The sequence below is a fragment of the Salvelinus sp. IW2-2015 genome, linkage group LG20 (assembly GCF_002910315.2).
Source record: "Salvelinus sp. IW2-2015 linkage group LG20, ASM291031v2, whole genome shotgun sequence".
Lineage (NCBI taxonomy): Eukaryota > Metazoa > Chordata > Actinopteri > Salmoniformes > Salmonidae > Salvelinus > Salvelinus sp. IW2-2015.
Window position 1 is genome coordinate 59,039,291 of NC_036860.1, and position 27,109 is coordinate 59,066,399.

Below are 27,109 nucleotides of genomic sequence, written 5' to 3' on the forward strand. Positions count from 1 at the left end.
AAACAGCATGATCATTACACAGATGCACCTTGTGCTGGGGACAATAAAAGTCCACTCTAAAATGTAGTTTTATCACACAACACAATGCCACAGATGCCTCAAGTTGAGGGAGCGTGCAATTGGCATGCTGACTGCAGGAATGTCCACCAGAGCTGTTGCCAGATAATTCATGTTAATTTCTCTACCAACGTCGTTTTAGAGAATTTGGCAGTAAGTCCAACTGGCCTCAAAACCGCAGACCATGTGTATGGCATCGTGTGGGTGAGCGGTTTGCTGATATCAACATTGTGAACAGAGTGCCCAATGGTGGCTGTGGGGTTATGGTATGGGCAGGCATAAACTACAGACAACAAACACAATTGCATTTTATCGATGGCAATTTTATTTCACAGATATACCGTTACGAGAACCTGAGGCCTATAGTCAGACCATTCATCCGCCGCCATCACCTCATGTTTCAGCATGATAATGCACGGCCCCATGTCGCAAGGACCTGTACACAATTCTTGGAAGCTGAAAATGTCCCAGTTCTTCCATGGCCTGCATACTCACCAGACATGTCACCCATTGAGCATGTTTGGTATGCTCTGGATAGACATGTATGACGGCACCAATATCAAGAAACATCGCACAGCCATTGAAGAGAAGTGGGACAACATTCCACAGGCCATAATCAACAGCCTGATCAAGTCTATGCGAAGGAGATGTGTCACGCTGCATGAGGCACACCCCTACCTTTTTTTAAAGGTATCTGTGACCAACAGATGCATATCTGTATTCCCAGTCAAGTGAAATCCATAGATTAGGGCCTAATGAATTGATTTCAAATGACTGATTTCCTTTTATGAACTGTAACTTAAATTGTTGCATGCTGTGTTTATATTTTTGTTCAGTACAAGTGGATAGAAGCTTGATCTTGACTTCTTGGTTACAGCAAAGACATTCAATCCCCTCCTGGATCAAGATCCCTAAATAGTTTTGTGCGTTTTTTAAATGTTTTATGTTGAATAAAGCCCCGTGTGTGCACTTCCGGTAATAGCTTATACCCCGGTACAGTACAGAAACGGTATGAACATCTGGTTTTATTACACTCCTACAGCATACAGATACAGAGTGTAAAAATCTGTCAGACAGCAATATGAAGACCTTATTATAAATGAAAGTATTCTACAAAAATGTGCATATGAAAACTATAACTGCAAATTGATAGAAATGGTAAGATAAATTGGCATTCCACATGAGAAAGTCTGCCGACTCCTCGTGTAGCCGATTACCGGCAACTTCAGGAGAGTACTGGCAGAATCTGGGAAAGCCAGTAGGAGCGGGAGGATGGTCAGCACAGGTTACTCATCTTGACTGAGGAAAAGGAAATGTGGAGACTGACAGTTATTCTAACATCAGAACTCAGTAAGAAGGACCGCACATCGTTGCATCCTTGACTTGCATGTTCTGTTCAAATGAATGACCATAATCAAACTGTGATTTGTGTCATTCTGAGCACTGTGGGTGGACGCCCTGATCAGGTTACACACCCAACGCATGTGGGACCGGTAAAATAATGTGTTGGCAGTCAAATGTCCGTCACCACGTTTCCATAACAAACTCTGCCACCACACGTCCTTACTCAACCTCTATCCACACATCGTATACAAACAGTGGTGCAGGGATGGGTGAAACTTTGTGTCAAGGATTCTCCCGCTCAGAGTCAGTTTGAGAGGAAAGCCAGACAATAAACCTTCTCTGCAGTGTAATGATTCAGTAATAAACAGACAGACACCTTTCCTACAGCCCTGCCAGACCCAGCCTGGATCAGCCTTCCACAAAGCGACTTGAAATAACTTATTGGCCAGAAACTCTAAGCTCCTATTCTGTTCTTGCCCCAGATCAATGAGACTCCATGGCATGGCCACAGCTGGCCTGGGTAGATCTTTTTCTGGAGAGCCAGTGGAAACCCTATAGTCAGCCTGAACACAACCCCCACCACTGGGCAGGCTGGCTCCTGTTCTGGACAGGAAGAAAAGGACACCTGGCTTGCAGCGAAATAAACGGACAGGTGATTGAACAGCTTGGCGATATTTTTTTACAGTGACGTATTGAGGCATTGGGTGTCTGTCTGATGGGTTGAAGAACTATACAAGTATCATCGCTAGACTTGCTACTAATACAAGGAGCCTCTCTGCAAACTCTCCTCTCTGCTGAAGGCTGGGATGTCTGTCTACCCTCACTTGTCCTTACTGAGGACTGTGCTTCAGAATTCTACTGAAGGATAGGCTAGACCAGAGATTTCAATATTGTTGTTGCGGTATCATTTGTGAGTGTTATTTTCTATGAGAGCGAGAGCAAGAGGAGAGAGCAAGAGAGAGAGTAGTAGTAGGGGTGTAATACCTCTACCTGCTGGGTGGGGCGGTGAGGAGAGCTTGGGGGAGAGAGTGATTGGATGACGCAATGGTGGACCTGGTCAGTAGAGAGAGTGATTGGATGACGCGATGGTGGACCCGGTTGGTGGAGAGAGTGATTGGATGACGCAATAGTGGAACCGGTTGGTGGAGAGTGATTGGATGACGCAACGGTGGACCTAGAAGTCTGACTGAGCTAAAAGACAAGGCTGATTTCATGATGGAGCCAAGACTGACAAACCAACTGTGCAGCTCTCTGCCACGCCGAGAGCTCCTTCAAAGACAGGACATAGACATCAATGTCAAATAGCTTAGGTTTCTCCAGAGCCTTATATATGTGGATTTCAGAAGTATACATCTCAACACAACGGTGTATGTACTTGGAATGCACATTAGGCCTTAGGTATCTTACATCCAGAAAATAAAGAAAATGCCAATGTAAAAGAGCAGCAGCACTGCGCTATCAGAGACCAATCCCGCTGACAACAGAGTGAGACACACAACTTAACAGTCCCACATCTGTTTAGCTCACCATCAGACATGCCTGCCATTTCTCTGCATCTGGATTGCATTATACCTTAGTTAGTGCTATCCAGGGTCCTTGAAACATCCCTACCCCTAAACCCCACCCACTAAAGTCCAGCCACCCAAGTCATAGACTGTTCTCTCTGCTACTGCACGGCAAGCGGTACTGGAGCACCAAGTCTGGGACCAAAAGGTTCCTGAACAGCTTCTACCCCCAAGCTATAAGACTGCTGAACAGTTAATCACATGGTTACCCTGAGTATTTGCATTGTCCCCCTTTTTATTTGCACTGACTGAAAATTAGTTGCAACCCTAATTTTCAATGAGCAGGCGGCCTTGTCTGATGTACTGCTTTGCTGTGATTCTAGAACAGATGGAAAGCTTGGTAGCTCACTTTGGATAAGAGACATCTTCCATTCGCCACTGAGCCTAGAAACTGAGGCTGGGCCTTGTAGAGGTACACCACCGTTCAAAGGTTTGGGGTCAGAAATGTTCTTGTTTTTGAAAGAAAAACACATTTTTTTGTCCATTAAAATAACATCAAATTGATCAGAAATACAGTGTAGACATTGTTAATGTTGTAAATGACTATTGTAGCTGGAAACGGCTGATTTTTTATGGAATATCTACATAGGCTTACAGAGTGCCCATTATCAGCAACCATCACTCCTGTGTTCCAAGGGCATGTTGTGTTAGCTAATCCAAGTTTATCATTTTGAAAGGCTAATTGATCATTAGAAAACCCTTTTGCAATTATGTTAGCACAGCTGCAAACTGTTGTTCTGATTAAGGAAGCAATAAAACTGGCCTTCTTTAGATTAGTTGAGTATCTGGAGCATCAGGATTTGTGGGTTCGATTACAGGCTCAAAATGGCCAGGAACAAAGAACTTTCTTCTGAAACTCAGTCTATTCTTGTTCTGAGAAATGAAGGCTATTCCATGCGCGAAATTTCCAAGAAACTGAAGATCTCATACAACGCTGTGTACTACTCCCGTCACAGAACAGAGCAAACTGGCTCTAACCAGAATAGAAAGAGGAGTGGGAGGCCAAATATCGCCCACTGATACTAATAGCACCCGTATTATAATGTGTCATAGACTAGTATGAGCTGAGAGCTCAGTGGGGGGGGGGGGGCATGATAATTTATGTGAACTACTTCAGTAGTTCAGACATAGCAGCTAGGAGAAGAGACACCACCAGCGCGTAAGACGGAATTAATCACTGGCACACAACGGCTGGCAGACAATTTGCGTGTGATTAGAGAGAGAGTGCTAGCCAGCAGCTAGCGCTGAGGCGCTAACACTTTGACGTTATTAATCCTCTGTCTCTCCATGCCTCCAGTCAGAAGGTAGAATAGTCTGACAGCCACCTCTATCCTCTCAGCCTCAGAGAGAGAGCTGAGAGTGAACTGTGAACTGATACTGAACCATACTTCCTTCTTGTGGAGGGGTGGGATAGGGGGAGGAAAGAGGGATGGAGACAACTGAGGAAAACAGAAGTACTAGGATTCAGAGAGAATCTCAATAGAAGCACAATAACAGACATTTCTATTATTAATTTCTTGCAAAGTTATGCACATCTATGCAAATGTATGCGTGGCAACATAATCATCCTGGGCAACATATGGTAGGTACAAACTAGCTCTATACGTCCAACATCCACTTATAGACCCACAGTCATTTTAGAAGAGATCACACTAACCCTGTCGATTGTAAAATGGTTGCACTGCACTTTTCAGATCCAGGCAAAACACACTGCATTGAACTGCCTTTCATGATGTCATTATTGTTATGCTATTATACTATTGATAAATCCTACCTTATTTCTAATTTAATGAAATTACCACATTCACACATGTATTTTGGGGAAAAGGCACGCAAATGAACAATATCTATCCTAAATACTGCCAGCTTATTCAGACAAACAAAAACGAATAAAGCAAGCCATTTCACCCATCCTGATATTTAAGCTAAGAGGAAGTAATAACGGGTTTATCTTTTTGGAATAGTAATGGAGCTTGGAGCGATGGAATAATATGCCGGGAGAGCAGTCATTTACATAAAGTCTTACAGGGATTTGTATTCTCAAAATATACACTCTCCAAGATGTATAACTTTCTACACTAATATTAGGCCCATTTGTGAATTCCTCCTCACTGCTTCTTTCAGCACATAGTCTGAAAACTGGAGAAGACACTCCTGGGTTGGCGAGGTGCTGGCTGGCGTATAGCTTCCAGCTGGCACATAAGCTTCCAGCACATAGGACTGGAGTAAGCTATACAAGGACATTTAGAGATGCAACTTTTTAAGCAATTACGTATTAAGCGATGCATATGGCCATAAAAAAAATGACATGGAGGAAATTAGAGAGTGAAATCTCCTTTCTGCCAGATAAGGAGGTGGGGGACAGACAGACAGACAGACAGACAGACAGACAGACAGAGACAGACAGACAGACAGACGAGGAGGAGAGAGCCCCACAGCCACAATGACACACTGCCTCAAGTCAGGATCATTAAACTGGCTTCTAATTGATGAGAAGCAGTCAAGGCATTCCAAGGACACATGGTAACGACCTGAAACGCTTCCTTCCACTCCGAGTCGGAGAGGAGGATCATTCATAACCGACAGAAAGAAGAGCGATGTGAAATACTCCCTGGCCTTGCGCTTAGCCGCTTACTGTACTACAGTCAAAGCAGAACCTTCAGAGTTCAGGACTGAAAACACACACAGCAATAGAATTTTCCTGTCTATCATAACCTCAAGCTTTAGCTGGCGATTACTTTACTCCCTGACAGGAATAATGATGCTTTCTTAGAGGAGAGATTTTTCTCAATTTATATCCTAAGCATCATTAGACTGCTGTGCAGTGCTCAACTTGGACTGAAATAGGTTCCAGCACACATTTTGATTTCCGGTACTGTTTATATTTAGGTGCAGGAGCTCCACAATACTCTTGAGCTAATATTCTATAAGAGAAACAGGAGCTCAAACAGTAACAAATGTGAGGTGCTAGTACTCAGCTCCAGTGAGCTCCAGCCCAAGTCAAGCACTGCTGCTGTGTTATATAGACATGGATCATGGAGCTAAAGTGTTAATGAGTAGGCCTAGGCTAATCAAAAATGATTTCTTACATGGACAATCTGAGTACGATAGCCAACTGTATTTAACTATTATTTAAAGGTATGTTATTGAGGCATCCATCATTTGCCTTTCCACCAGGAGAGAGAACAGACAGATACACGCACATTGCACACACTCTCAGGGATGAAAAGAGTTGACTTTCTGGATCTCCTATACACGCTTGTTCGTTGAGATTTCCCAGCGACCTTGAAGTTTTTTCCAGTTTTTTCCATTTTCCAGTAACAGTGAAGTCATGTTTGTGGTAGAAGCTCCGGGCTGGCTCGCGTCAATGACGTCCCCTGACCATGTAAAAACCTTTCACCATCACTTTCACAGGCCGTCATAGCAACCACAATGCATCATAGTAACTAAAACTCTTGGAACATGTCCGATTAAAAGTTCCAGGACTTACGGCCTCCTGAGTGGCGTAGCGGTCTAAGGCACCGCATCGCAATGTTGTGGCGTCACTACAGCCTGAGATCAAACCCAAGTACTCACAACCGGCCGCGACCGGGAGACCCATAGGGCGGTGCACAATTGGCCCAGAGTCGGCCAGGTTAAGGGAGGGTGGGGGGGGGGGGGGGGGGGGGGGGGGGGGGATTTACATGGCTCAATGCAACCCCTTGTGGCGGGCCGGGTGCCTGCAGGCTGACTTCGGTCATCAGTTGAACAGTGTTTCCTCCGACACATTGGTGCAGTTGGCTTCCGGGTTAAGCGGGCGGGTGTTAAGAAGCGCGGCTTGGCTGGTCATGTTTCAGAGGGCCCATGACTCTACATTCGCCTCTCCCATGCCCGTTGTGGAGTTGTAGCGATGAGAAAAGATCGTAATCACGAAATTGGGGAGAAAAAGGGAGTTGGACTGAGGGCTTGTAGGCCTGTTGTAAGGCAGGTCTTCACCAGACATCACCAGACATCATATGGGCACAAACCCACCGTCGATGGATCAGACAGGACTGGCAAAAAGTGCTCTTCACTGACGAGTCACGGTTTTGTCTCACCAGGGGTGATGGTGACACATTATTCCATTTCTGTTAGTCACATGTCTGTGGAACTTGTTCAGTTTATGTCTCAGTTGTTGAATCTTGTTATGTTCATACAAATATTTACACATGTTAATTTTGCTGAAAATAAACACAGTTGACAGTGAGATGTGTCGTGGTAATTTTCTGTATTACTCAATAATAAGAGCCAACCACACACAAGTCAGAGTTATATTATAAAGTCCATCTTTAATAATATATATGCTTCACCATAGCCCTTTTTGACTCTCAGATGAATTCAGTGTCTATAAATGAATTCTCTGAGAGTGCTTACAAAACAATTCTTAGTTTCTTTTATAGCCAAGATACACCCCTCTCAACTTACAAAGAACCTTTTACTTGAAAGAGGAGTATCCCATAGCTAGATAGCATTAGCTATAAATGATCGTTCAGTTTGGTCTCCTAAAACGAGGTTTCAATCTCATACTTGGTACCACAACATTACCTCATCCAATGGCATATATCAATTATCAATTCTAGATACTCCCATCTAAAATACACCCCCTCCTGGATAAGCTCATAAAAGACAGTGAGCCTCTTAGGTCATATACTAGGTCAAGATAAGGGCAACCTCAGAGTGGACATACAATGGTTCCAAACACTGCCATACTCCTTCCCCCTATGAGAAAAGTAGGGAGTGACTGGCGTACATACATTGTATGAGATAACTAACTGGTTCCCCATTAATAACGCCATCCCTTCACATGGTTTAGGAATAGTTACAGACACATTCCCATAAGACGACAATGTTCAATTCTGTCCTCCTCCCCTTCTGATATTCTACATAGCACCACATGGTTTAACAGATACATTGACATATGAAGACAAGCCTGACCTCTCCCCTCTCTGGGCCCCAAGTGACTAAGCCCTAGCTCAGAAAGTGATAACTTCAAATGACAACCCTATAGTCCCAAGGGAACCATTCTAATGACAAGTATCTCACAAGCATATGATGAAAATAAAACATCTTATCAATAATACCCAACTCATTCTGATTCATCCACGATAGAGGACAAAAAGGCTTCTCAACAGTCTTTACCCCCAAGCCATAAGACTCCTGAACCGGTAATCAAATGACTACCCGGACTATTTGCATTGTGCGCCCCCCCCAACCCCTCTTTTACGCTGCTGCTACTCTCTGTTTATCATATATGCATAGTCACTTTAACTATATCTACATGTACATACTACCTCAAACAGCCTGACTAACCGGTGTCTGTATGTAGCCTCGCTACTTTTATAGCCTCGCTACTGTATATAGCCTCGCTACTGTTATTTTTCACTGTATTTTTACTGTTTCTTTTATTTCTTTAGTTACCTATTGTTCACCTAATACCTTTTTTGCACTATTGGTTAGAGCCTGTAACTAAGCATTTCACTGTAAGGTCTACACCTGTTGTATTCGGTGCACGTGACAAATACACTTTGATTTGATTTGAGGACATTTCTTTTTTTGCTAAGGTGATATAAATAATATAAAGGTTTATTTATGACTTAACACTGATCTATTGGCTCTGTATCATCTCAAGAGCATCAGGTCTCTATTTACTTCACTGTCCCGTTTAACCTCTCTCCCCTCCCTTTCTCCCTCTGTCCTCCTCCCTGTGATTCTAAGCTCTGCAGAAAGGTGTGGAGAAGAGGGGTCAGGGGGCTGAGAGGTGGGAGAACAGATGCTTCATCAGTAGCAGGTACTGGCTGCAGTAGAGGGAGCACCCACACTGCATCTTCCTCCGATTCTGGCGCTCCTATCCCATCTAGATCTAAATCCACCTCACACAAGGGGGTAGAGCTAGACGAGCTAGTCAAGCTAGTGAAAGAGAAAAGGGGATACCTAGTCAGTTGCACAATTGAATGCATTCAACCCAACCCCTCAATCAGAGAGGTGCGGGGGGCTGCCTTAATCCACGTCCACTTCACTAGCGGGAGCAGTTGTTGTTGGGGATTAACTGCCTTGCTAAGATGCAGAACGGCAGATTTTTCCACTTTGCCGAGTCGGGGATTCAAACCAACGACCTTTCGGTTACCAATGCTCTTAACCGATAGGCTACTTGCTACCGAAGAGGCTACCAAGGTTAAACTCTGACTTCAGTCCAAAGTCCATACAGCCAAAAAGGCATCAAAATATGCACCCGACCCGATATAAAATGGGTGCAGTGTTGACTTCTTTCAGCATGTACAATCTGCATACATTCTCATCTACATGTAATGGTGTTGTGTTGGGAGAGGTTGCTACAGCTCTGGGCCATGACTCCATGTGACATGAAGATCTTCCATCATCCTCCCCCCTCCCTGGGCCAGAAACAACCCCCTACTCATCAAATTGGGGCCCATCTCCCACCCCTCCCCGGGCAAGAACAATTCACTATTCACCATACTGGCGCCATCTGCCCCCCCCCCCTCCCCAGGGCAGAACAATTCCTCATACTCTCATTTTGAGGCCACCTTCCCCCTCGCCTCCCCAGGCCAGAACAACCCCTCCTCGTCATATTGGGGCCTCCTTCTCCCCCTCCCTGAGCCAGAACAACCCCCTACTCTTCATGTTGGGGCCACCTTCCCCCCTCCCGGGCCAGAACAACCCCCTACTCGTCATATTGGGGCCACCTTCACCCACTCCCCGGGCCAGAACACCCCCTACTCTTCATATTTTGGCCACCTTCACCCCCTCCCCGGGCCAGAACAACCCCCCCCTCGTCATATTGGGGCCACCTTCACCCCCTCCCCGGGCCAGAACAACCCCTACTCGTCATATTGGGGCCACCTTCACCCCTTCCCCGGGCCAGAACAAACCCCCCCCTCGTCATATTGGGGCCACCTTCACCCCCTCCCCGGGCCAGAACAACCCCCCTACTCGTCATATTGGGGCCAACCTTCACCCCTTCCCCGGGCCAGAAACAACCCCCCCCTCGTCATATTGGGGCCACCTTCACCCCCTCCCCGGGCCAGAACAACCCCATACTCGTCATATTGGGCCCACCTTCACCCCCTCCCGGGCCAGAACAACCCCCTACTCGTCATATTGGGGCCACCTTTCCCCCTCCCCGCGGCCAGAACAACCCCCCCCTCGTCATATTGGGGCCACCTTTACCCCCTCCGGCCAGAACAACCCCCCCCTCGTCATATTGGGGCCACCTTTACCCCCTCCCCGGGCCAGAACAACCCCCTACTCGTCATATTGGGGCCACCTTCACCCCTCCCCGGGCCAGAACAACCCCCTACTCGTCATATTGGGGCCACCTTCACCCCTTCCCCGCGGCCAGAACAACCCCCTACTCGTCATATTGGGGCCACCTTCACCCCTTCCCCGGGCCAGAACAACCCCCTACTCGTCTCCAAAGAGCACCCTGAATCATCCGTAATCGGAACATGCCATGTTTTTTTACATCATAAGCTGAGATGAAAACATAATCCTTTTCATACCCAGAGAGTAAAGGGAATTAATTTCAAGACATCTGGAAAAAGTTAATAATTCAACAGTGATTAGGCCTAATCTGTGCATGCAGGATATGGAACACCACATGTATCAAGCTGTGTTATAAGGCGATTTATTTAATGCAAGCTTTGAGGATCCAACAAAAGACTAACCCCAGGTGTCACCTGTAACACTAAATAACTTCTAGCAGGGGTTTTGAAATACATTTGTGCCAGTTAGTTACGGATTTCATGTAGGAATATGTTCTCCACTCAGGAACCGTGGCAACACTTCAAGCCCTGCCTTACCGGCGTAGATTTCATTCTGTCATCGCTATGGGATGTTCCCTGTCACTGGGGTAATTTATAGGTCAATATAATATTTAATCAGTGTACTCGCTGTTCGCACTGAGGCAGAAGCACCAAATAACAGCTCTAAATCCAGCCCAAATGCATCCTGGGAATTGGAGTAGCCTACACTAAGACAGAGGCTAACAGTAACATACCGTGCCACAGTGATTAGAAGTACGCTGTGGACTGCATCTCATCTGGTGCCCTCTAGAAAACAACATGTCAATGTTAAACAGGTTAGAATGGAGTAGAGTGTGTAATGTACATGTGGATATGAGGAGTCCGTATACCCACCTTAAAGTAAACAAATGTCAGGCAGTCAGAGTTCCTACACTGCATCAATAGTCAATCATAAGTAAATAGCAGTACATTGGCTGTTATTGCTGTGAATACGCAGTATGTAGCTTTTTTCATATAAAATCGCAGATATAGATTACTGGTAGACCCTACCAGCAAATGCATGATTACATTGTACTCTTGTCAATGGGTTAGTTTGGAACAAAACATTTTTTTAAAGTCTATAAAAACAAGAGTATTCTTATGGTGTGATGGTTATGGATGTGCTGCCTTCTGCCTTTTCACAACCCAAGGCTGGGGTTTCTTCCTCATGACATCAACCTGTATGGTGTTACACTGTTAATGCTGTATAACCCCACACCTACAGAATGTATAACACAAAGCTCATTGAGCCTCTGCTTGGACCTCTGTTTAACACTCTAACCTTGCTTATGTAATACATTCAGCACAATACAACTTCCACTTCTAGGTAGGACAACTGAGAAAGCACAACATTAAAACAGCTGTAAATGGAGGAAAGTCTACTAGGAGCCCTGTGAATATTGTTCAGTGAACGATTAGACAATCTACTGCATTCAAGTGTACTTTTAGTGCAACGTGTCCTTGAATTCTAGATGATTCTAAATGTATTCCAATTTCTAAGCTAAGTGCTGAATGAAAAAGACATGAAATCCACATGCAGTGCGTGGCCTCTGTTCTATTCTCCCTCTGTTTCATTGAAGTGTCAATGAAAGACAGTTTTTGATGGTCAGCATAAAAGACCATCCATATCGATCCAATCAGGCAAAAATTATGCAGAGGAGAAGAGATGAGGGTTCTTCAAAATGGTGTCTGTCTCGTCTCCACTCGTGTCATCAGGACTGAGATCTATACTACAGGGAGATGATCGTGCCAGGCGAAGAGATAGCACCATTATAGTGCTGGAAATTGCGATTCTCACAATTTGTATGTATTGTAGGGCTGTCACCGACAAAAAAAATATTGGTCGACCAAGAGTCCTGTTATTTCGACCAATCGATTGGCCAAAAATGTTTCATGTGGATTTTTTCATATATTTACACATCCTATGTGTTTTAATCAAATCAACTATATTCACTGAGCTTGTCTGATGCTTTAAGCACACGGTTTGATTAAATAATTACAAACACAAATGACTAGAGTGAGTCCGACCAGTAATTGATTTGATAGTGCCGGATGAGGCTCAGTATTAAAAACAATGACAGCGAGTGACTGTGTGACTAGCACCCGTTGTCTCTCTCGCCTCCCTGCTGCAGCGACCACCACAGAACATCAACAGTGTTTATCGCTCTGTCCGTGTTGCTGAAGCTGAAACATAATTACAGCCATTTTTGACTGAAAAGATTTGTTACTGAAGTCCCTCATTTGTTTAGGAAAAACATTCCCTATTCCCTCGACCCTTGCTCTCTTTACGTGACATACGTATGCATCGCATGCACATGACCAAAGACCTAATCATACAGGACTAGTATTACTAGAGAACGTTGGTTATGTAATTATTACTCCAGAATGTCAGTTATTCCAGAAGACGATTTGGACGGAATTAATTTTTTCCCAAACTGTCCCCTGTAATTCTAAATTTTTTCCCCCCAATAAATTGACAGTTATGACACAAGCCTGGAGGTTTATATTTTAGGTGTGAAGATACAGTATTTCAACATGTCCGGGTGATAGGGCCACACTGATAACTCCAGCTTGGCTCTTAAGATTCTAAACCATATTTCCTACAGTGTCACCATAATATTTGAATTGAGGAAGTGTGATCATAATCATTAGGATATTTTAGCGATCTGCAGTACGTCCCAAATGCCCCCCAGCCTTCAGATGTGAGCTAAACAGTGCAATTGCACTTGAGATGCGTTTTAAGGCTACGGATGAAAAAGTTAACTTATCATTCCAAAACGTTTAGATCCATTGTATGCTGCTGCTTTGCGATCTATTAAGAGCAATCCACAAATGAACTTTTAACAAGGCACAGCTGTTAATTGAAATGCATTACAATGAAGCTGGTTGAGAGAATGCCAAGAGTGTGCAAAGCTGTCATCAAGGAAAAGGGTGGCTACTTTTAAGAATCTCAAATATATTTTGATTTGTTTAACACTTTTTTGGTTACTACATGACTCCGTATGTGTTATTGCATAGTGTTGATGTCTTCACTATTATTCCACAATGTAGAAAATAGTAAAAACAAAGAAAAACCCTGGAATGAGTAGGTGTGTCCAAACTTTTGACTGGTACTATAGGTCATTCATATCAGAATCAGTTATTGTTTTCTTGCGCTAACTGCAAGAAACACCTCTCAAACTCAGACATTTCTCTCAAAACGTAGGGAAGTCGATTGGCACGGGACTAGTATTATCAGAGGACATTGGAGTTCGCCAAAAAATTGGTTATTCTGGACGGAATTGTTACTCTCCTGCCATGTAAAAATTACTGACATGGCAGATTCAGACAGGACAAAAATTACAGATGTGGTGTTTTGTGCTCGTACACATAATTAAAATGCCAGTCCTCCCCTAGTAAAACGAATCCAGTCTGAATAGGGCCTGACCTATAGCCAGGAAAGGTCTTTGCCATTGTGCCGCCATAGGCGAGAACAAAAAATGCTGGCTCCGCAAAACTAGAATAGTCCCAGTAAGCAAAGTGATGTTGAAAAGACCTCAAGAATATGTATTTTCCAGACGTTGAAGTTTGGTTCAATTTATGTTTAAAATGTGTATTTTCCAGGAACCTGAAAAGGCATCTTTTCCCGATGTTGAAAAATAAATGTTTCCGGGCGTTGAAATCAGGTACATTTTCGGTTCTGAATGAAAGTTGAAAAGGCATCTTTTCCGGACGTTGAAAAATAGGTATCTTCTGGACATTGAAATCAGGTCAATTTCTGGTTCTGAATGAAAGTTGAAAATAAGTCATTTATGGATGTCTATGTTTGGACCAAATCAAGGCTGTTCCAGACTGGACAAAATCTGAACCAAACATAAACATCTATGATTGGTTCAGATTTTGTCCGGACCAAAAACTAATGTCCGTGGTTGTGGAAATCAAGGCTGGTTCGAAACTGCACAACAAAAAAACCCATTGGCATCAGTCCGTGCTTACAGAGGTGTAGCCTACAGTGTTGCTACTAATGTTAATGGCATTACTTATTACTATTATTATTATAATAATAACAATAAGGAGATCAAGAAAAAGGAGCGTTATTAATATAATAACATATTTCTGACAATTTGGAACAGTGTACATACTAAACAAATTCTAAGTAATACCAGAGAGGCTGTTCTAATGAAAAAAAAGTGAAAAGCCTTTATCACAGCAAAGCAAAGATTAAAAACAGCAGAATATGTGAAATTGTTTACTTGACATGTCGTTGTGTGAGGCTTGATGCTCTATTAAACAAACACCCAAACACCTAGACCTAACTAATTTCCGGTTTCCGCTCCCCTCACTTTTCTTAGACATTAAGGTAAGGGCTGTTCTCATCTCCTCCTTCTGCTACTGTCTCCACGGCATTGTTCTCAACACCAATGAGCTGGATAACTTCACTATTATGCACATCAGTGGAGGATCCTTAGAGGCAGAAGGGGAAGACCATCCTCAGTGAATTTCCTTTTTTTTTTGTAAAACATATTTTTTTAAGTTGTCCTTTTTAGATAAAACTATACTACATCTAACAACGTCACCAAATTCATTAAAACACACTATTTTGCAAAGGTGGTCTACAGTAGCCTATACAACAGTCTGTAGGGTTGCACCATATTACCTCCACTAACCTGTGCGCCAGCACATTGACTCTGTACCGGTCCCCCCTGTATACAGCCTCCACATTGACTCTGTACGCCGTCCCCCCTGTATACAGCCTCCACATTGACTCTGTACGCGGTATCCCCCCTGTATACAGCCTCCACATTGACTCGTTACCGGTCCCCCCTGTATACAGCCTCCACATTGACTCTGTACCGGTCCCCCCGTATACAGCCTCCCACATTGACGCTGTAACGTCCCCCTGTATACAGCCTCCACATTGACTCTGTACCGGTCCCCCCTGTATACAGCCTCCACAGACTCTGTACCACGTCCCCCCTGTATACAGCCTCCACATTGACTCGCCTTCCGTGTCCTCCCCTGATACAGCCTCCCAAAATTGTTGACTGCTGTACGTCCCCTTATACAGCCTCCACATCTACTTGTACTGCCTGTACCGCAATGTGACCGCCCCCTGTAACAGCCTCACATTGACTCGTACCGGTCCCCCCTGTATACAGCCTCCCCACATTGACTCTGTACCGGTCCCCCCTGTATACAGCCTCCACATTGACTCTTACCGGTCCCCCCTGTATACAAGCCTCCACATTGACTCTGTACCGGTCCCCCTGTATACAGCCTCCACTTGACTCTGTACCGAGTCCCCCATGGATACAGCCTCCACATGACTTCTGATACCGGTGCCCCCGTGTAACAGCCTCCACATTGACTCTGTTACCGGTCCCCCCTGATATACAGCACTCCACATTGACTCTTACCGTCCCCCCTGTATACAGCCTCCACATGACTCTTGTACCGGTCCCCACTATACAGGCTCCACATTGAACTCTGTACCGGTCCCCCCTGTATAACAGCCTTCCACAATGACTCTGTACCGGTCCCCCAGTATACAGCCTCAATGACTCTGTACCGTCCCCTGTATACAGCCTCAACACATTGACTCATGTAACCGGTGCCCCCCTGGCAATACCAGCCTCAACAGCGACTCTGTACCGGTACCCCGCTGGCATAGCAGCTCGATGACTCATCGTAGCCGGTCCCCCTTATACAGCATCCACATTGACTCTGTACCGTTCCCCCCTGTATACAGCCTCCACATTGACTCTGTACCGGTCCCCCCTGTATACAGTCTCCACATTGACTCTGTACCGGTCCCCACTGTATATAGTCTGCACGTGGATGCGTGTCTGTCGGTCTGTCTGATGTGCGCGCCTGTCTGTCTGTCTGCCTGTCTGTCTGACACACGCGCGCAGACAGGCACGCACTTGCAGACAAGCACACACATCAGACAGACAGGCGCCTGCCTGCCTGCAGCTTTGCTCTGGGAGAGTGTAGGGCCCTGAGCAGCAACAGCAGGGTCGGTCAGAGTGCAGGTGCAAAGTGCAGAGAGAGATAAGAAAAATCGATATGTAACAATTACTGGAGTCTTCCCTCTCGCGGCAGCACTATTAACAGAGACAGTACAGTCTCCTCTGCTGCTCTCTCTCAGAGCAGAGAGAAAACATGACAGCCGTCTGGTGATTGTTGATAGATGTTTCATTATACTACAAGGGCAGAGTTTGTTGTGCATTTCCCGTCTGGATGACATCAGTTCACTGACAGCATCTCAAAAGGAAAATTCCTAGCAGGTGGTATAATTAAGATGGTGTATTGGCATTAGGGCTGACCCGATTTAGTCGATTGGTCGATTATTTGATCGATAGGCTGTTGGTCGCCCGAGATTTCTTCAGTCGAGCAGTAGCAAAAACATATATATAATAGTGTACAAGACACATGTCTGATTCGCACCTGAGTGGACTAATCCATTGTGGACGCGGGTTGGGATGGTACAGTCCATCAGACTAAGACATGTGCTACTGAAATGTTATATATGTTTATATACATAAGAACAATTGTGCAAGACTAATAAAATGAATATAATTTCATAACAAAATGGCGTTGGATAGTAGTCGCTGTCCGCGGTTCTGAAACATCAGTGCTCTGTTGAATTGGCGCCTTTTCCTAGACCATGTAGCTATATGCATAATAGCAAAGTTAACAAGCGTTGAGAACAATGCGGCGGAGGCAGCTGCAGAATGAGGAGATGAGAAAACAGCCCTTGCCTTATTGTCTAAGAAAAGTGAGGAGAGGAAACCAACTTAATGAGGTCTATAATCAATAGGCTAACTTAAATGTGCCTGGCTATATACATCCTCCATATACTGTACCAGTCAAAAGCTTGGACACACCTACTCATTAAAGGGTTTTTCTTCATTGTAGAATTGTATAAAATAACATATGGAATCATGTAGTTTCCCAAAAAACAAATGAAAATACATTTTATATTTGAGATTTTTTAAAGTAGCCACCCTTTGCCTTGATGACAGCTTTGCACACTCTTGGCATTCTCTCAACCAGCTTCATGAGGTAGTCACCTGGAATGGATTTCAATTAACAGGTGTGCCTTGTTAAAATTACATTATTTAAAAAAAAATCTTCTTCATGCGTTTGAGCCAATCAGTTGTGTTGTGACAAGGTAGGGGTGGTATACAGAAAATAGACCGATTTGGTAAAAGACCAAGTCCATATTATGGTTAGAACAGCTCAAATAAGCAAAGAGAAACAACAGTGCATCATTACTTTAAGAAATGAAGGTCAGTCAATCCGGAACATTTCAAGAACTTTAAAAGTCTCAGCAGGTGCAGTCGCAAAAACCAAAAAGCACTATGATGAAACTGGCTCTCATGAGGACTGCCACAGGAAAGGAAGACCCAGAGTTACCTCTGTTGCAGAGGATAAGTTAATTAGAGTTACCAGCCTCAGATTGTGAAACATTTATTTCGGCTGCAGAGTTCAAGTAACAGACATCTCAACATCAACTGTACAGAGGAGACTGTGTGAATCAGGCCGTCATGATTGAATTGCTACAAAAAAAACAATACTAAACGACACCAATAAGAAGAAGAGACTTGCTTGGGCCAAGAAACACGAGCGATGTACCTTAGACCCCTTGGAAATCTGGTTTTTGGTCTGATGAGTCTCCATTTTTGATTTTGGGGTCCGACCACCTCGTGTTTGTGAGACACAGAGAGGTTGAACGGATGATCTTCGCATGTATGATTCCCACAGTGAAGTATGGAGGTGGTGGTGTGATGGTGCTTTGCGGATGACAATTGTGATTGATTTAGAATTCAAGGCACACTTAACCAACATGGCTACGGCAGCATTCTGCAGCAATACACCATCCCATCTGGTTTGCGCATAGTGGGACTTTCGTTTGTTTTTCAACAGGACAATGACCCAACACAGCTCCAGGCTGTGTAAGGGCTATTTGACCAATAAGGAGAGTGATGGAGTGCTGCATCAGATGACCTGGCCTCCACAATCCCCTGACATCAACCCAAGGTTGAGATGATTTGGGATGAGTTGGACCGCAGAGTGAAGGAAAAGCAGCCAACAAGTGCTCAGCATATGTGGGAACTCCTTCAAGACTGTTGGAAAAGCATTCCAGTTGAAGCTGGTTGAGATAATGCCAAGAGTATGCAAAGCTGTCATCAAGGCAAAGTTTGGCTACTTTGAAGAATCTCAAATATAAAATATATTTTGAATTGTTTAACACTTTCTTGGTTACTACATGATTCAATGTGTTATTTCATAGTTTTGATGTCTTCACTATTATTCTACAATGTAGAAAATAGTAAAATAAAGAAAAACCCTTCAGTAGGTGTGTCCAAACTTTTGACTGTTACTGTACCTGTATTGATCCAAGCACCGGTGTGGATTTGTACTGTACCTTCTCTAACGGTATTTAAAGTTTGATTTGTTACCTTAAATAATTCAGTAATGACACAGAAATAAATTATGGAAATCATCCGTTTCTAACGGCAGTAGGAAAGTGCTAAAAGCTGAGAACTGCTAGCTAACTTGCTAGCACAACAAGTCAACAACTTCGGGAGTGCGAGCTTGCCAAATAGAGACCCCCAGAAATCGTCAGTCTGGCCTCTAAAGGTGAATGTAAGAACTGCATGTGAACCCGGAAATACAGTCGAGGAGAATAATTATTCTGATAAAGGACAACTTTTGGGGGATGAAATAGAGGCATAGTAAAACAAAAAAGGAACCTGACAGTATGTAAATGAAAACAAATTAGCGTATTAAACGAAGAAAAATTGCAAAAAAGCAAAAAGTAACCATTGGTGGAGTACCAGAGTTGGTAGAACGTCCTCTGTTGTAACCTCAAACAGGACTACTTCACTGTCAGTTTTGTCCTCCTTTTATTTTTGGTTGAAGTTTGGTTGAACAGTATAAAGTAATTTTTTTTAAAGGAGAAAGACCATTAAAACCACTTGCAATACAAGTCCTACCGTCCTAGGGTCATGCACTACCATGCACTTTAAGTGACTTTGGGTCATTGATAATAATAATAAATGGGATTTAACGTAAACTCACCCCATTCCGTACAAATGTGCGCAACCGCCACATTCAAACGAGGCTGCAATGAAAACGAATGGGACTGTAGTGACTGTGTGGGCATCAAAATCTGGGGTGTGAACTACGTTTCGATTCAGCGTTGATTGACATGGTATTGGAGAAAAGATTAAAAAACGGACCCCTCTGACGCTGTACGTTACATCGTGACGTGTCACTACGTAACGTACAGCGCACATTGGCATCTCATTTTGTGCCATACAGCCTGTTTCCACTAGGGGTAGCCCTTCTCTCGCAGATTAAAATCATGCTTAATCATATACACTTGTAAGAAAACTTCATTATTCATGATTTTTGTCTTAATTAATATAAATTATTGCTAATATTAAAATAATATTTCATACTAGGGTGCCAAATGCAATGTGATTATCAATAACACAAACAATGAATCAATTAATAATGAATTGCTTCAAATTCGACACAAACCTTCAAACAGGTATGTGATGAGACATTACATAAACTCTTTACGTTTTATTTACATTTTAAAGTTGATTATTTGGACAAATCGTGTGAAAAAGCCTGTTTCCTCACACAACATATTTCCCCCTTTCACGATCACTTCGTAGCCTTCGCTCCCCACCCGCCATTTTTAAAAAGGCCCGGCGAAGCTCCATGCAGAAACAGGCAGCGTGGAGGTCTCCTCTTTGATTTTGTTGGAAAGGGAAGAAATTGTGCTTTACAGTGGTATTCATATTACAGTTTACTTGGAAGTATTACGTTTTTTTGGCGCTAAAATAAGGTCAATTGAACGGACCAAGGCGATGTACAAAAGTGAGTGAGTTTACGTTAGTACTACTAAGCACATTTTCTCTTAACTTTTATTATTCAAATACCGTCATACCGTCAAAAATAAGACAAATACGATGGTATTTTGGCCATATCGCCCAGCCCCAACACGCAAACACACACACACGGTTTAATAAGCCGACTTCACACATGAATCAATAAGCTGAAGTTGCTGTCACTGTCATATTCACCAACAAATGGCAAACAGAAAACAAACAGTGGGTTGCTCTTCTTGCATGCTACACTCCAGATTACTAAACGGTTTCAGAGTCTAATAGTCTTTGCAACTCTCGCTATACTGTGTGATGTCATGGTGTTGAATACTGTTATCAAATCAATTCACATCTGCCTCACATACCAAAATGCCCAGCAGATATCATCCTCTACCTGATTGTTGTTTACAAGGTGGGTGGAAAGCTTCCTAGGACCATTCTCTGTTCTGTATTTCTCTCCTTCATTTATTTACCAGCCAGGGAATATGATGTAACCCCATGTAAACAGAAAGAGCATGAAAGAACAAAAACAGAATGGAACAGCCTAATTATGGATGAGTCTGACTGTTGCTGAACGCTGAGAGAATAAGAGAGCGTGAGAGACAGCGAGGGAGAGAGCAAGAGAGTGCGCACCATAGGGCCCGCGAGAGAGCGCGAGCAAGAGAGAGAGAGAGCGCGAGCAAGAGAGAGAGAGAGCGCGAGCAAGAGAGAGAGCGCGAGCAAGAGAGAGAGAGAGCGCGAGCAAGAGAGAGCGCGAGCAAGAGAGAGAGAGAGCAAGCGAGCAAGAGAGAGAGCAAGAAAGCGAGCAATGCAAGAGAGCGAGAGCCGAAGCGACAGAGAGTTGAGAGAGGAGACGCGAGAGAGCGAGCCGAGAGAGCGAGCGAGACAAGAGAGAGAGAGAGAGACGGAGACGCGACGCGAGAGAGGCGAGAGAGAGCGAGAGAGAGAGCGAGAGAGCGAGAGAGATCCGAGACGAGAGAGCGCCGAGCAGAGAGAGGCGAGCAGAGAGCCCGAGCGAGAGCGCGAAGCAAAGAGAGCGAGAGCGAGCGAGAGCGCGAGCACAAGAGAGGCAAGACGAGAGAGAGAGCGCGAGCAAGAGAGAGCAACGAAGAGAGAGAGAGCGCGGCCAAGAGCAGAGCGCGAGCAAGAGAGAGGCGAGAAAAGAGAGAGCGCGAGCAAAGAGAGAGCGCGAGTAAGAGAGAGCGCGAGCAAGAGAGAGAGCAAAGAGCGCGAGCAAGAGAGAGCGAGAGAGCGAGAGAGCGAGAGCGAGCGGAGCGAGAGGAGCGAGAGAGCGAGAGCGAGCGAAAAGAGCGCCGAGCAGACGAGAGAGATAAGAGCGGCGAGAGAGAGAAAGAGCGCGGAAGCGAGAGAGAGAAAGACGCGAGCGAGGAGAGAAAGAGCGCGAGCGAGCAGAGAGAGAAGAGCGCGCAGCGAGAAGAGAGAAAGAGCGCGAGCGAGAAAGGCAGAAAGAGGCGCGGCAAGAGAGGAGCACGAGCAAGCGAGCAAGAGAGAGAGCAAGAAAGCGACAAGCAAGAAGAGCGAGAGCGAGGCAAGAGAGCGAGAGCGAGCGAGAAGAGGCGAGAGAGAGAGCGAGAGAGAGCAGCGAGAGAGAGAGAGTGCGAGCGCGAGCGAGGCGAGCAAGAGAGCGAGCGAGCGAGCGAGCGGAGCAAGAGAGGAGAGCGAGCAAGACGAGCGAGGGGAGCAAGAAAGCGAGAAGAGAGAGAGAGCGCGAGAGCCGAGAGAGCGAGGCAGAGCGCGAGGAGAGCGAGAGCGACGAAGAAACGAGAGCTGCGAGAGAGAGAGAGAGAGAGAGAAAGAGCGAGAGAGAGAGCAGCGAGAGAGAAGAGCGAGAAGAGAAGAGGAGGAGAGAAAGAGCGAGAGAGAGAGAAAGAGCGCGAGAGAGAGCCGAGAGCGGCGCAAGAGAGCGAGAGCGCGAGCGAGAGCGCGAGCAAGAGAGAGAAGAAGAGAGAGAGAGCGCGAGCATAGAGGAAGCAAGAAGAGAGAGAGAGCGCGACAGAGGAGAAGCGGCGAGCACAGAGAGAGAGCGGAGCAAAGAGAGAGCGCGAGCAAGAGAGAGCGCGAGTAAGAGAGAGCGCGAGCAAGAGAGAGAGCGAGAGGCGGCGAGCAAGAGAGAGAGCGAGAGAGCGAGAGAGCGACGAGCGAGCGACGCGAGAGAAAGAGCGAGAGGAGAGCGAGCGAAAGAGCAGCGAGCGACGAAGAGAGAAAGAGCGGAGCGAGAGAGAAAGAGCGCGAGCGAGAGAGAGAAAGAGCGCGAGCGGAGAGAGAGAAAGAGCGCTGAGCGTAGAGAGAGAAAGAGCGCGAGCGAGAGAGAGAAAGAGCGCAGCGGATGAGAGCAGAAAGAGCGCAGGCAAGAGAGAGCACGAGCAAGCGACAAAAGCAGAGACAGAAACAGCAAGCAAGAGAGCGAGAGCGGACAAGAGAGCGAGACGAGCGAGAGAGCGAGAGAGAGAGCGAGAGAGAGAGCGAGAGAGAGAGAGCGAGCGCGAGCGAGTGCGAGCAAGAGAGCGAGAGCGAGCGAGGAGCGAGCAAGAGAGCGAGAGCGAGCAAGAGAGCGAGCAGCGAGCAAGATAGCGAGAAGAGAGAGAGAGCGCGAGAGCGTGAGAGAGCGACTGTGAGAGCGCGAGCGCGAGAGCGAAGAAGCGAGCAAAGAAGAGAGAGATGAGCGCGAAGAGAAGAGAGAGAGAGAAAGAGCGAGAAGAGAAAAAGAGCGAGAAGAAGAAATCGAGCGAGAGAGAGAAGACGAAAGAGCAGAAGAGCAGAAAGAGCGAGAGAAGAGAAGAGCGCGAGAGAAGCGAGACGCGAGCGAAGAAGACGCGAGCGAGAGCGAGCAGCGAGCGAGAGACTGAGGCGAGCGACGAGAGAGACACTGAGCGAGCCGAGGAGAGACACTGAGCGAGCGAGAGAGAGACCACTGGAGCGAGCGAGAGAGAGACACTGAGCGAGCGAAGAGAGACACTGACGAGCGAGAGAGAGACACTGAGCGAGCGAGGAGAGACACTGAGCGACGCGAGAGCAGAGATCAACTGAGCGAGCAGATGAGAGAGAAGATCACACTGGAGCGAGCGGAGACGAGACCTGAGCGAGCGAGCGAGACTGAGCGAGCGAGACTGAGCGAGCGAGCGAGACTGAGCGAGCGAGCGAGCCTGAGCGAGCGAGAGAGACTGAGCGAGCGAGAGACTGAGCGAGCGAGAGACTGAGCGAGCGAGAGACTGAGCGAGCGAGAGATTGAGCGAGCGAGAGACTGAGCGAGCGAGAGACTGAGCGAGAGACTGAGAGAGAGAGAGAGAGAGAGAGAGAGCAAGAGAGAGAGCAAGAGAGAGAGCAAGAGAGAGAGCAAGAGCAAGAGCAAGAGCAAGAGAGAGAGCAAGAGAGAGAGCAAGAGAGAGAGCAAGAGAGAGAGCAAGAGAGAGAGAGAGCCACCGCATCACACAACCAACTCATACACAATCAACAGATAACTCCATGAAACATTTAAAGATGGATGAGGCAGAGAAATAAAAGGGTGAAGACACAGCTGATCTCTGGGAGAGTAGAGAGGTAGACGTAGAGGTACGTAGGAAGAGAGAGCAAGAGAGGTAGAGAGTGCTAGAGGTAGATAGAAATACCAGTGTTCCATCACAGCAGCAAGATTTGTTGACCTGTTGCCACAAGAAAAGGGCAACCAGTGAAGAACAAACACCATTGTCAATACAACCCATATTTATGTTTATTTATTTTCCCTGTTATACTTTAACCATTTGCACATCGTTACAACACTGTATATATACATAATATGACATTTGAAATGTCTTTATTCTTTTGGGACTTCTGTGAGTGTAATGTTTACTGTTCATTTTTATTGTTTATTTAACTTTTGTGTATTATCTACTTCACTTGCTTTGGCAATGTAAACTTATGTTTCCCATGCCAATAAAACCCCTTGAATTGAATTGAGAGCATGAGGTAGAGAAAACGCTAGGTATGTAGGTAGAAAGCTATGTAGGTGAGAGTGGTAGTGGTAGGGAGAGGGCGAGAGAGGAATTGAGAAAGATTACAGTGGAGGTGGCGAGAGGGAAAAAGAGGGCAATAGAGGTAAACAGAGAGATAGAGGTAAAGGAAGCAGCTTATCACTTACCGGTGAGTACAGCCTTGGCGGATGGGTCGGCCAGGTCCAGGGCACTCTTGCCGTCAGTGTTGCGTATGTTGGGGTCAGCTCCGTGCTGGAGCAGCACTGTGCAGGGGAAACACAGACAGTAGCTGAGCTCAGGCAGGGACAGACACAGACCACGGCTGCTGCTAACACCAGGACTAGCGCTACTGCCACTGCTGCCCGCTAGCACTCTCTGGCCCCGCGGCATGCTGCAGACATAAACATACATGGCACACCAGCGGTGTGTCTTGAGAACGGAGGACCAGAGCGGCAGCAGGCAGCAAGAGCAGAAAAAAACAACAGCCCAAACGGAACGCTGCGGAGGGGAAAAAGACAGATTATAAAAACAGGCAGGACGATACGGCACGACCATGTGACTCCAGCACAGGTATGAGAGCAGAATATCAAAGCCTGCCTGCCTTTCTCTCTCTCCATCTATCCCGAGGAGGGAGGGTGAGAGAAAATAAAAAGAGAAGTGGAGAAAAGGGCCATGCTTCCCAGGGTGCAGTGTTTTAATCTCCCCAGCTGAGTGATTGTCTGAGGGGAACAAACAGCAGAGCACAGCTATCGGTCGAAAGGAAACCAAACGCTCAGCTCTATCTATCAAATAACTTTGTCACATGCACCAAATACAACAGGTGTAGACATTACCGTGAAAAGCTTACGTACAAGCCCTTAACCAACAACGCAGTTGAAGAAATAGAGTTAAGAAAAAAAAACTTTTTAAGGGGTGGATCAGCTTAATATTGCTGAAAGATTGTTGCTTTCATCAATGTAATTGCATCATTTCCAATCCCCCATATCTTTTTGGGGTAAAAATATATATCCATATACGTACACACACACATACGCATACATATACACATATGTATATACAATTGAAGTCGGAAGTTTACATACACTTAGGTTGGAGTCATTAAAACGCATTTTTCAACCACTCCACAAATGTTTTGTTAACAAACTATAGTTTTGGCAACTCAGTTAGGACATCTACTTTGTGCATGACACAAGTAATTTTTCCAACAGTTGTTTACAGACAGATTATTTCACTTATAATTCACTGTATCACAATTCCAGTGGGTCAGAAGTTTACATACACTAACTTGACTGTGCCTTTAAACAGCTTGGAAAATTCCAGAAAATTATGTCATAGCCTTAGAAGCTTCTGATAGGCTAATTGACATCATTTGCGTCAATTGGAGGTGTACCGGTGGATGTATTTCAATGCCTACCTTCAAACTCAGTGCCTCTTTGCTTGACATCAGCCAAGACCTCAGAAAAAAATGTTTGGACCTCCACAAGTCTGGTTCATCTTTGGGAGCAATTTCCAAACACCTGAAGGTACCACGTTCATCTGTACAAACAATAGTACGCAAGTATAAACACCATGGGACCACGCAGCCGTCATATCGCTCAGGAAGGAGACGCGTTGTCTCCTAGAGATGAACGTACTTGGTGCGAAAAGTGCAAATCAATCCCAGAACAACAGCAAAGGACCTTGGTGAAGATGCTGAACGGAAACAGGTACAAATCTATATCCCACATAGTACGAGTCTAATATCGGCATAACCTGAAGGCCGCAGCAAGGAAGAAGCCACTGCTGCCAAACACCGCATAAAAAGCCAGAACACGGTTTTGCAACTGCACATGGGGGACAAATGATCGTACTTTGGAGAAATGCCTCTGGTCTGATAAAAAATATAGAATGTGTTTGGCCATAATGACCTCATCGTTATGTTTTGGAGGGAAAAGGGGGTTTGCAAGCCGAAGAACACCACCCAACCGGTGACGGGGGGTGGGATCTGTTGTGGGGTGGTCTTGTCTGGCAGAGGGACTGGTGCACTTCACAAGAATCGGCTATGAGGAGGACATTTATGTGGATTATATTGGAAGCAAATCCTCAAGACCAATCACGGAAGTTAAGCTTGTGCACAAATGGTTCAAGGAAACAGATGATGCCATCCAAAGCAATACTTCCAAAGTTTGTGGCCAAAATGGCTTTAAGGACAACACAAGTCCAAGGTATTGGAGTGGCCATGCACAGAAAGCACTACCTCAATCCTATAGAAAAATGTGTGGGCAGAACTGAAAAAACCGTGGGTGAGCAAGGAGGCCTACAAACCTGAACTCAAGTTAACACCAACTCTGTCAGGAGGAACGGGACAAAATGCACCCAACTTATTGTGGGAAGCTTGTGGAAGTCTACCCAAAACGTTTGACCCAAGTTAAACAATTTAAAGGCAATGCTAACAAATACTAATTGTGTGTATGTAAACTTCTGACCCACTTGGAATATGATGAAAGAAATAAAAGCTGAAATAAATCATTCTCTCTACTATTATTCTGACATTTCACATTCTTAAAATAAAGTGGTGATCCTAACTGACCTAACACAGGGAATATTTACTAGGATTAAATGTCAGGAATTGCGAAAAACTGAGTTTAACTGTATTTGGCTAAGGGGTATGTAAACTTCCGACTTCAACTGTAGATATACTTTTTTAGAATATACCTTCATTATTCCCCGCAAACCCTACCACCCTTCCCTCAATTGGAGTAAACTAATAAACAATAAAACTTAGGCTTCTACCTTCAGTTTATACATCTTATACACATTTTATAATAGTTGTATATTTTTTGTTTTTATTCCTTCCTCTATTTCTGATGTCCATCCAGTTTGATTTCTATTTGTAACTGTGCTATTTCACAACATTTCTGAACCTATATACATTTTACAGACCCTGTATGTTTACATTGGTTATCTTGTTATTAGTCCCATCCTTCAGCTCCATT

The 27,109-nt window shown here is 45.2% G+C and overlaps 2 pseudogenes; one reads left to right on the plus strand and one right to left on the minus strand.

Moving 5' to 3' along the window:
* Positions 1 to 27,109, plus strand: part of LOC111980224 (uncharacterized) — a 401,020-nt pseudogene that overhangs the window by 186,935 nt on the left and 186,976 nt on the right.
* LOC111981611 (poly [ADP-ribose] polymerase tankyrase-1-like) overlaps positions 1 to 27,109 on the minus strand; it is a 145,886-nt pseudogene that overhangs the window by 96,648 nt on the left and 22,129 nt on the right.